Consider the following 10,689-nt stretch of genomic DNA (forward strand, 5'->3'; position numbering starts at 1 on the left):
CCCTCCCAACCACATATATTCATTGATCCATCCTATACACAAGATTTAGTCCACTACAACCAACACAAGTGCCACAAAAGAGAGAGCAAGCAATTGAGAGCTCCTCTATTGAGTTTAGCCCTAGCGCCTTGTGAGATTCATTGAGAGATAGTGTGTGCTACATCTTTGTGTTCATTTGTGCGTGGAGTATTGACTCCCATCGAACTTCCTCCAAAGTTTTGGAGGCTTGTAAAAGCTAGCAAGAGACACCAAAGATTGTGGTGATCCTTGTGGGATCGAGAGTGATCCTTGAGAAGAAGAAGAGCTCGCCGATCCTTGTGTGATCGGGAGAGAGGGAAAGGGTTGAAAAAGACCCGTCCTTAAGTGGACTCCTCAACGGGGACTAGGCCTTCGAGGGCCGAACCTCGGTAAAACAAATCACCCGTGTTCATTGTGCTTTTGCTTGTGATTTGTTTGCTTTCCTTTACTCCAAGTTCTCTTGCACTATTCTTTGCTCATATCATTTAGTGTTGCTTCAAGTTAAAATCTCATTTAAGTGAAGCAACTCTCCGCAAGAAAAGAACTTGAGTTAGTGCTCTTTTTCATCTAGGCTTTCTTGCTTTGTTATCATAGAACTATTAGTTGTATTGATTTATCACTTCCGCATTATTTGAAAGCTATACTCTTTACTAGCAAGAACTTAGTTTTTATACTCCGATTATTGCTCATCTTGTTCTAACCTCTAATCAAAGGATCTAGTTGGGGGATAAAGTTTTAATTTTCAGGTTTCGCCTATCCACCCCCCCTCTAGGCGACTTTCAATTGGTATCAGAGCTAGGCACTTCATCTTGAGTCTAACAACTCGAAGTGATGGCTCGTAGAAGATCCCAAAAGAACAAGAAGACCCAGGAGAATAAGGAGGTAACTCTTGAGATATTACTTTCCGATTGTTCTAATTATGATTCATGGTCTACTAGAGTGATAAAAGCTTTTAGAGCAATAGACCCTCAATTAGAACAAATTTTAGACAAGAGTATTATTCCTCCTAACTATGCTAGGGAAAATGCCTCCGAAGAAGATTTAAGATGTATTCGCCTAAACTATTTAGCTTATGACATCTTAAGTAAATCCCTTAGCAAAGAAGATTATCATGCCTTCATAATAAAATATGACAAACCCATTTGTGATGTGCATGATATTTGGACTAGAATTAAAAGCAAAATTAATAAATCCAAACATGATAGTTCATTTTGTGCTTCTACTTCCTTTGGTATTTGTGATACTAACCCTTGCAAGGAAGAAGAAGAAAATGAACGGTGGAGACCAAACGATGAATCCACCTCTGCAAAAGGTTTGTCTTCCCATTTCAATTCCCACATGTGTTGTGTGGCTAATGCAAATGATAGCGGAAGCACAAATGAGGATGAGGAGGAAGAAAGAAGCTTTATGCATCTCTACGCTCGCCTAAGCCAAGAAGATAAGGCGGTCATGCTCAAACTTCTAGAAAGAGCGAGAGAGCAAAGCGAAGCTCGTCAAAGGCTAGAAGATATTCTCTCCATAAAGATGCAACACTTTGACGAGTTGACTAAAGAACATGAGGAGCTAAAGTGCTCTCATGTTGATTTGGTCCAAAGGTATGAAACTATTTCAATTGAGCAAGATAACGCTTTACATTGTATCGCTCAATTAGTAAATAGGAATACCTTGCTTAAGGACCAAGTAGAAAAGCTAGAAGTTGAAAATCTAGCTCTTCAAGAAAAATATGATATGCTTCTATGTTCTTATGAAAATCTTATGGATGATCATATCATATTAAACATTACTCATGAGGTTGTAATAGAAAACTTAAAATCCCAACAACCTCACTCTTGCACATGTGTTCATATTGATACTATATTACCATGTGCTAATGCTTGTTGTCCGTCGACAAGCAAATCTTCTTTTGAGCTAGAATTTGCAGGAACAAATGATGATACATATCAAAAGCTCAAAGAAGAAAATGAGAGGCTAAAGATGAGCTTGACACAACTTAAAGGGAAATGCATTGCCCAACCTTCTCAAGATAACCGTGATCACATGGTGAAGAAGCTTGAGACGGGAACAACCGTGGCATGCACTACATCCCTTGAAGAAAATGTCAAGGATTTGAGGATTGCAATGAGGAGGGAACAAAATATGAAATTCAACACCTCCTCCAAAAGCCTCAACCATGCCTCCACAAAAGGTAACATCCAAGGTAATGATCAAGTCACACTTCACATTAAGAGGTGTAGTGAATGCTTTGAAGAGGGGCACTTGATTAGGTCATGTCCCTATATTAATGGTTTGATTATTAACAAGGATGATAGACTTTGTTTTAAATGCTCCAAGAAGGGACACTTGCTTAGATCTTGTCCCCATTTAAAACAAAAAGGCATAGGGTTAGAAAAGAAAGTTTTTACTAACCATGTAGCAGGCAACAAACAAGGAATGAAGAAATCTTCAAAATTTGGAAAACGCCTATGCTACACATGCCGAAAGAAGGGACATCAATGCAAAGATTGTCCCATTGGTAAAAATCTCACTCCTAACTTGTCATTTGATTCATATATAACTAGGCAACCCAAGATTGCAACTTGTGCTAGAAAGGTAACGAGCTTACCAAGTGCTAGCACAAAGGACACTTGGGTTCCTAGATCTTTGTTTACTAACCTTAATGGACCCATCAAGCGATGGGTACCAAAATGTGCTTGACAAGATTTGTAGGAGAAGGAGATGGTATGAACCTTTGGGGTGCTTGAGGGAGTCAATTCAATTCTTATCAACTCAAGCTATCAATCTTCAAATGATCTACATATTCAAGATTGACCCAAGGTTACTTCAGTTTATTGTATTCAAAACTCATATCATCTCGGGAAGATATTAATGTTGTAGGAAATAAAGAATCATCATGTGCGGAATATCAAAGCCTACAACATGGAGGAAAGTCAAGGGATGGTAACATTTATATTCTTAAGTGCAATTATCTTAATTTGTCATGTGTCTTAGGAATAGAAAGCACTTAAGGATGTTTTTAAAATTATGTCATCATTCTTTCAAGAAATTCCTCTCATATGGTAGATTGTGTATTTATCAAAATCTATATTATGACAATCTACATGCTTTAAATTATTGCAAGTTCTCATGGCATGTTTCTACATTAATTATTCTATTATTGCCATGTTCTAGATATAGAGAGATACTTTATGTTCTTAAAAGAATAAGGTGTCATGTAAGGAATTCAAATACTTAGGACACGTATAAAAGGAAAATTCTCTCTATAGCTAGAAAAGTGAGACTAATGTTTTTATCTAAGAAATTTAAGTAGTCTCACTTGTAGAGAATAAGTTTCTCTATGGAAATGCGTAATCCATCATGTCAAGGAAAATCAATCCAATAATTTATGTTGTATGTTTTACTGCTTAAATTGGATAAGATTCTTCTACATTTATCGCTCTCCATGTTATGAATTAGATTTATTCCCTTAAGTCTCAAGAATTTAATCATGCTTGTTTTATGAGTTAAAACTAGGCATACTTCATGGAATAATCTAGTTCATATTATAAAGTTTCCATGCCAATAGTAATTCACTTTTTATTCTTTATCAAAAAGATCACTAAATGGAAACTAGTGCTTGTGTTACTAACGTATCTCTTGAGCTTACTTATAAATATGCATAGAAGGGAAAGTACACAAGCCTCATGGGTTGATCTTCACCCAAAAGAAGAAAGGTAAAAGCAAAGGTATGGGAACTCACCTTCTTAATTAAGTTTAGTTCCCATCTCAATGGGTATCTAATCTAAATTATCATATTCTACCCTTGTGAGGAATAGATTCGCTATCGGACTGAAATTAACTAAGTGTGCATACAAATATCATTTTCCTAATGCTCATGTCCATTAGAATCTATTTAATGCCTTTGCGATATTTATATATATGTTATCATATTGATTTGCTTCCAAGTGATGATTAACTAACTTCAATATGATAAAGTAAAATCTCCAATGATTATTAAAATGCTTAAAAGGTGCTCACTCATTTTTCTCAAATGAAATGCACTAATGTTAAGGATTTTACTTCATGTCTGTGTGACTTGTGGATGATGAATTTTTGTATGCTAATTATCTAAAGTAATCATCTTTCACCATATACTCCCTTGCGCTATTAACATGTCTCTTGAGTATTTTCAATAAGTTTGGAAGGAAAAAGAGACACATATAAAGGGAGGACACTCAAATGAAAAGGAAAGAACATCAAGGATAACAACACCTACTTGGTCAATAAGGTCTTCAATAATCAATGGTGTGGTTGTAAGCATTCTAAATTCTTTTTCATTATGAGATTACAAGGCTTAAGTTATTTGTTGCAAAATTTATGAGCCTTGATCAAAATGTATAATGCTTCTCTCTTTATGTCCTTAAAAATGAATGCATCGAAATCATTTCTTTAAATTACTTAATGCATATCTTTAGGGGGAGTCCATTATTATATTCTGATTATGTTGAGACTATTGCTTTATCTTAGTATTTTCATATAGTCTCTTGCATGAGAATAATGTTTCTCATATAGTGTGCTACTTCACATCAATCAAACTTGTTAAAGTAATATAGCTTTTATCAAGGATTGTTGCTCTCATTTCTAAAAAGTAGCATGCTTGTTGGATTCTCCTATTTTTAAGCTTGATTGAAAATTTAATGCCTTTGTTGTTTTCTTTATCGCATATTGGTTGATCATTGAACAACTTCAATTATCACTTATGCTTCTTAGTGCCTCATGTAATTTGAATTTGATTTCAATTGGTATGCACTAAGGAAAAAGGAGAATTCATGATTCATTTATGCAACTTGTGATCCATTTGATATATGCTAACAATAACTTGAAAAAGATCACTAGTTGTAGAACTCTCTCTTGTGCAAAGTATTTCCATATATTGTCATTGAGTATAGGTCTTAAGCAACTAAGACTAAGGACAAAGCACAATGAAGAGAGCGTCTCTATGAGAAGGTACAAAAAGGTAAAACCACTTCCTTTCATTTAAACTTGTACCTAAATCTTCCTCTTATAAGCATTCTTTGCATATATTATATATAAGGAAGAGAAAGCATGTCCTTTGCATTTATCCCTGCTTCATACCTAGTTTAACCTCTTAAAATTTCACTCATGCATTATTGCATCTTTGCTAAAACTAGATGAAGTGATTCCATTGTCAAAGAGCTTAAAGCTTAACCTTGTAACGAGGATAAGCTACCTTTGTTCCAAAGGTGGATGGTCCTTAAGCCTCTTTGAAATCCTTAAGGGAAAATGCTTAAAATATTTGTAACATGCTTTCTGTAGTGCATAATCTGTCATGAGCTTATCCTATAACACAATGCACTTCACATTCTATATGATTTAGATATGTTCTCATTAACCTAATTATGTGCAATTGGCATTTTAGGCCAAACTATGTGTTCTCTCCATGCACATATTTAGGGGGAGCAATCTATGTTGTATAGAACTATGATCATGCTTAATTGACATATCTCTTGATCATATCTCTTTCATTTTGGTACAAATGCATATATCCTATTATTCCCGTACCATGACTACGACTAATATGTTTCCAAGTATATTACTATGCTAAGTCGTAGATTGAAAGGGAAATGGAGTCTTCGGCGAAGACAAAGGCTTCCACTCCGTATATCATACTTCGCCATCACTCCGAGCAACTCTCTATTCTTTGGGGGAGAAATGAGCATCAAAGAAAAGGACTTCGTCTCTGGAAGAGAGTAAGAGCCCAAAGCTAAAAGACCGGACTTCGCCTTTGGTATAATCTTAACTCATTTATTTATGCCCAAAAGGGAAGATAGCGTTTCGAGGGCTCTAATGATTCCGTTTTTGGCGATTCATGCCAAAAAGGGGGAGAAATGAGCCCAAAGCAAACGGACCGCACCACCACCACCAAATTCAATAACTTAGTGCTTTCCAAAAGTATTTATCATTTGGTATCCTATTGTGTTCAAAAGGGGGAGAAAGTTGTATTTCAAAAATGGTATATCAAAACCCTCTTGAACACTAAGAGGTGGATCTCTTTTAGGGGGAGTTTTGTTAAGTCAAAAGAAAAGCATTTGAAACAGGGGGGGGGAAATTTAAAATCTTGAAAATGCTTTACAAACTCTTATTCATTTACCTTTGACTATTTGCAAAAGATCTTTGAAATGGATTTACAAAAAGAATTTGCACAAACAAAACATGTGGTGCAAGCGTGGTCCAAAATACTAAATAAAATAAAGAAAGAAAGCATCCATGCATATTTTATGAAATGAATATTGGTTTAATTCCAAGTAATCTTTGCACCTATTCTATGCAAACTAGTTCAATTATTCTCTTATATATTTGCTTTGGTTTGTGTTGGCATCAATCACCAAAAAGGGGGAGATTGAAAGGGAAATAGGCTTTAAACCTTTTCCTAAATGATTTTGGTGATTGAATGTCCAACACAAACAATTGGACTAATTAGTTTGCTCTAGATTACATGTTCTACAGGTGCCAAAGATTCAACATAAAACCAATGAAAAGAACAAGACAAGAGTCAAGATAAAGGAGCAAAGGGGCAACCGAAGGCACCCCTGGTCTGGCGCACCGGACTGTCCGGTGTGCCACCGGACAGTGAACAGTACCTGTCCGGTGCACCAGGAAACGCAGACTCAAACTCGCCACTTTCGGGAAAGTCCAGGGCCGGCGCGCTATAAATCACCGGACTGTCCGGTGTACACCGGACAGTGTCCGGTGCTCCAACGGAACGCGGCCTCAGGAACTCGGCAGCCTCGGGATTTCACGAAGACTGCTCCGCTAAAATTCACCGGACTGTCCGGTGTGCACCGGACTGTCCGGTGTGCCAGCGGAGCAACGGTCATCTGCGCCCAACGGTCGACTCTGACAGTAAACGGTGCAGAACAGTACACGCGGCAGAAGTCAGAGCAGAGGATCAGAGAGGCACCGGACTGACCGGTGTGCACCGGACTGTCCGGTGCCACATGAGGACAAAGCCTCCAACGGTCGACCAGCTCCAATCTCAACGGCTAGGATGACGTTGCTGGGGCACCGGACATGTCCGGTGTGCACCGGACTGTCCGGTGCGCCCATCGCCAGCAGACTTCATCAACGGCTAGTTTTTGGATGGTGGCTATAAATACCACCCCAACCGGCCACTTCAAGTGGTGGGAGTTCAAGCAACATTCCAAGTCATCTAGTTGACATACTCAAGCCCTCCCAACCACATATATTCATTGATCCATCCTATACACAAGATTTAGTCCACTACAACCAACACAAGTGCCACAAAAGAGAGAGCAAGCAATTGAGAGCTCCTCTATTGAGTTTAGCCCTAGCGCCTTGTGAGATTCATTGAGAGATAGTGTGTGCTACATCTTTGTGTTCATTTGTGCGTGGAGTATTGACTCCCATCGAACTTCCTCCAAAGTTTTGGAGGCTTGTAAAAGCTAGCAAGAGACACCAAAGATTGTGGTGATCCTTGTGGGATCGAGAGTGATCCTTGAGAAGAAGAAGAGCTCGCCGATCCTTGTGTGATCGGGAGAGAGGGAAAGGGTTGAAAAAGACCCGTCCTTAAGTGGACTCCTCAACGGGGACTAGGCCTTCGAGGGCCGAACCTCGGTAAAACAAATCACCCGTGTTCATTGTGCTTTTGCTTGTGATTTGTTTGCTTTCCTTTACTCCAAGTTCTCTTGCACTATTCTTTGCTCATATCATTTAGTGTTGCTTCAAGTTAAAATCTCATTTAAGTGAAGCAACTCTCCGCAAGAAAAGAACTTGAGTTAGTGCTCTTTTTCATCTAGGCTTTCTTGCTTTGTTATCATAGAACTATTAGTTGTATTGATTTATCACTTCCGCATTATTTGAAAGCTATACTCTTTACTAGCAAGAACTTAGTTTTTATACTCCGATTATTGCTCATCTTGTTCTAACCTCTAATCAAAGGATCTAGTTGGGGGATAAAGTTTTAATTTTCAGGTTTCGCCTATCCACCCCCCCTCTAGGCGACTTTCAACTCTCCCTTATCAGCGGGCCCTAGGGGCCCGGGTATCTTTTTAACCGACAGTAGTTCCTGAGGGGAGAGTTTATCCCCTTGGGGGTTTAGTTCCGGGTCGGGCGACGTTTACTCCGCTGTCCTTTGAGTGGTTGTGGTATATGTGCCCTTGGGTATTGGACTGCCTTTGGCGCAACCCGCTTTTCACTCAAGGTGGGGTCGGGCGGTTTTGCCTCTTTATAAATTTAGGCGGGAGGGCTTTCGTGATCACCTCGAGCCCTTTTCCCTCTGGTTCCTTCCTCGGATGGACTCCACAGCTGGGTCGCCCGACGGGCCGCAGGTCGGGAGAACGCCACGTCGTGTTGGCCAGGGATCGAGGTAAGGCTTCCTCTTGCTCGAGTGTCCCTTTCTTTCTTCGGGGTGAATCTGATGCTTCCCCTTTTTCATTACAGGGAAGCCCTTGTCGATTGGGAAGCATCACCCTCTATTGGATCTTTGTGGTCGGGCCCTCTGTCTTCCCTCCCCTAGGAGTCCCGGGAGAGTTATGACGTTTTTTGTGTACCGTAAGAGGCTATCGACGTCGAACTACTTCGCGCGTAGCTTGTCGAGGCCTATGGTCATGTAGTCGGTTAGGCAACCATCCCTTGTTTATTATCTAGCTTTCATGTCCCTTCTCTTATCATGTTTATCTCTTTTGACAACCTTGGAGGTCGAGCTGGAGATGTTGCGCCACCGCTCATGTCAGGTTCTGGACTACATCCGGGCCCGAGGTTCCTCCTTGGTGGAACATTTAGACAATGTCCTATGTTGTATCTGGGACATCGTTGATCTCGGTGTTCAAAGGGGAGCCACAGTGACATTGCTCGTTGGGGAGCTCCGATCTACCTGTGGCCTTTGAGACGTCATCGGTCCTCCCTCATCCCTTTCAGACGAAGGGCTGGAGGACATGCTGGAGGGATTTGATGAGGTAGCCAGTCATGTTGTGCAAAGGTTCTCTACGGACGATGTTGTGTGCAGCGCTTGCTAACCGTAGTGACGCAACCCGGCGCCGCTTCTTGGAGGGAATAATAAAAAAACCTTGCTTCTTATTTTTTGACTTTTTGCGTTCATGATGCGGGGTCCTAGGGTCCTTCCTTCATAAACCTTATCAAGTGTCGACCTTTAAAGAAAGGGGGAAAGAGTGTAGCCCACCACGTCTGCCCTCCGTACCTCATGGGCTTCCCTATTAGCCAACGCCTCCCTTTAGACGCTATCCGCCCATGGATCGGGGTAGACCTCCTCGGGGACATCATCCAGAGAGATGGTATTATTGGTCTGTCCTTTCCTCGAGGTTTCTGTTACTCCTCTTACCTTCCCTAGTCATTTCCTAATTCTCGTTAGGGTGGCAATTTGCCCACCTAAGGCGCAAAGGAACCGCTGTTCTGTGCCCCAATCGCCCACTTCGCCGACCTCTCTGGGGTGGTCGGTGGATGACCTCTAGAGGGATCTAGGCATGGCTCGCGTGGGTTTAGAGGTGGCTAGCGCCGAGGTCCGATGTCTTCAGGCATATTTAGCGGCTCTTAACGACTCTAGGCGGGTAAGCCTCCATGGTCTGGTCCCTAGGCTCTCGATTTATTAGGTTTCTGATCGTCTGTGAACTCCTTGCAGAGTTTGAACTCGAGGCGCTGAGCTTTTACATGTGCGTGGATCAGGACAAGATTTGTTCATTCACGCAGGTCAGAATCGTGATTTGTGCATCCTTGACATCCTGGATCGTGTTTGTGAGGCTGTGCGGTTCGGGGTGGCTCTCGCCATTGCGCAGCTACACTTTGGTGGTAATCTCCATGACGCCATTGGCCTACCTAATGGATCATCGGTGGCAGATTTAGACCTTTTAGTATGTGATTTCAACGCGGACGTGAACAATGTACTGGGGTAGTGTCAATAGAGGAAATAATCCATGATCTCCCATAGCTCCATTTCATGGCCTGATCGCCTTGCTATTGCAACGTGCATGGGTTTCAGGTCCCCTAGATCCCAGTTGGTTTTTGGGATTTTCTTGGTTCGAGGGGCACTTTTCGTGCGGCTTTCACCCGTCCACCAAACTCGTGTAGGGTGAGCCTCTGAGTCCCTACTCGATACAGAGATCCGACGCACGATTTCCCGTCTTTTTGTCTTACTCTCACACGCACATTCTCTCCGTGGGAATGATGAGAGGTGAGTCGTACCACACTTTTCTTGATGGGCTAGAAATGACACTCGGTGAGTTACAAACGGGTAATCCGAGTGAGGCCCCGGTTCCTTCTACAGGATCCAAGCGCAGGGTTCGTTGGGGACCGTCCTCATACTCCCTGGTACCAACTCATATAGTTGTTGATTCCGTTCGGAGCCGGACCTTTATAGCACTCGATCACGAGCTGGTGACGTGTAACACCCCAAAAATTAAAATCTAGAAAATTTCACAAACTTGTTCTAAATTCAAAATGAATTTTAAAATTTCACTTTAAAATGATTATATGCGAGTTGATCTCAACAAAGAAAATATAGTGGTCTATATTCTCTCCAAAATTATCCACAAAATACCCTACAAATATTTTCCAAGTAACCCTACAAATATATTCCACCGATAATTCTCTAAATATTTTTCTCCTAAGAAATACCCTTAGAATCATTTTTAAAATCTTATA

Source organism: Zea mays, chromosome 9 (genome assembly GCF_902167145.1).
Source record: "Zea mays cultivar B73 chromosome 9, Zm-B73-REFERENCE-NAM-5.0, whole genome shotgun sequence".
In the NCBI taxonomy this organism is placed as follows: domain Eukaryota; kingdom Viridiplantae; phylum Streptophyta; class Magnoliopsida; order Poales; family Poaceae; genus Zea; species Zea mays.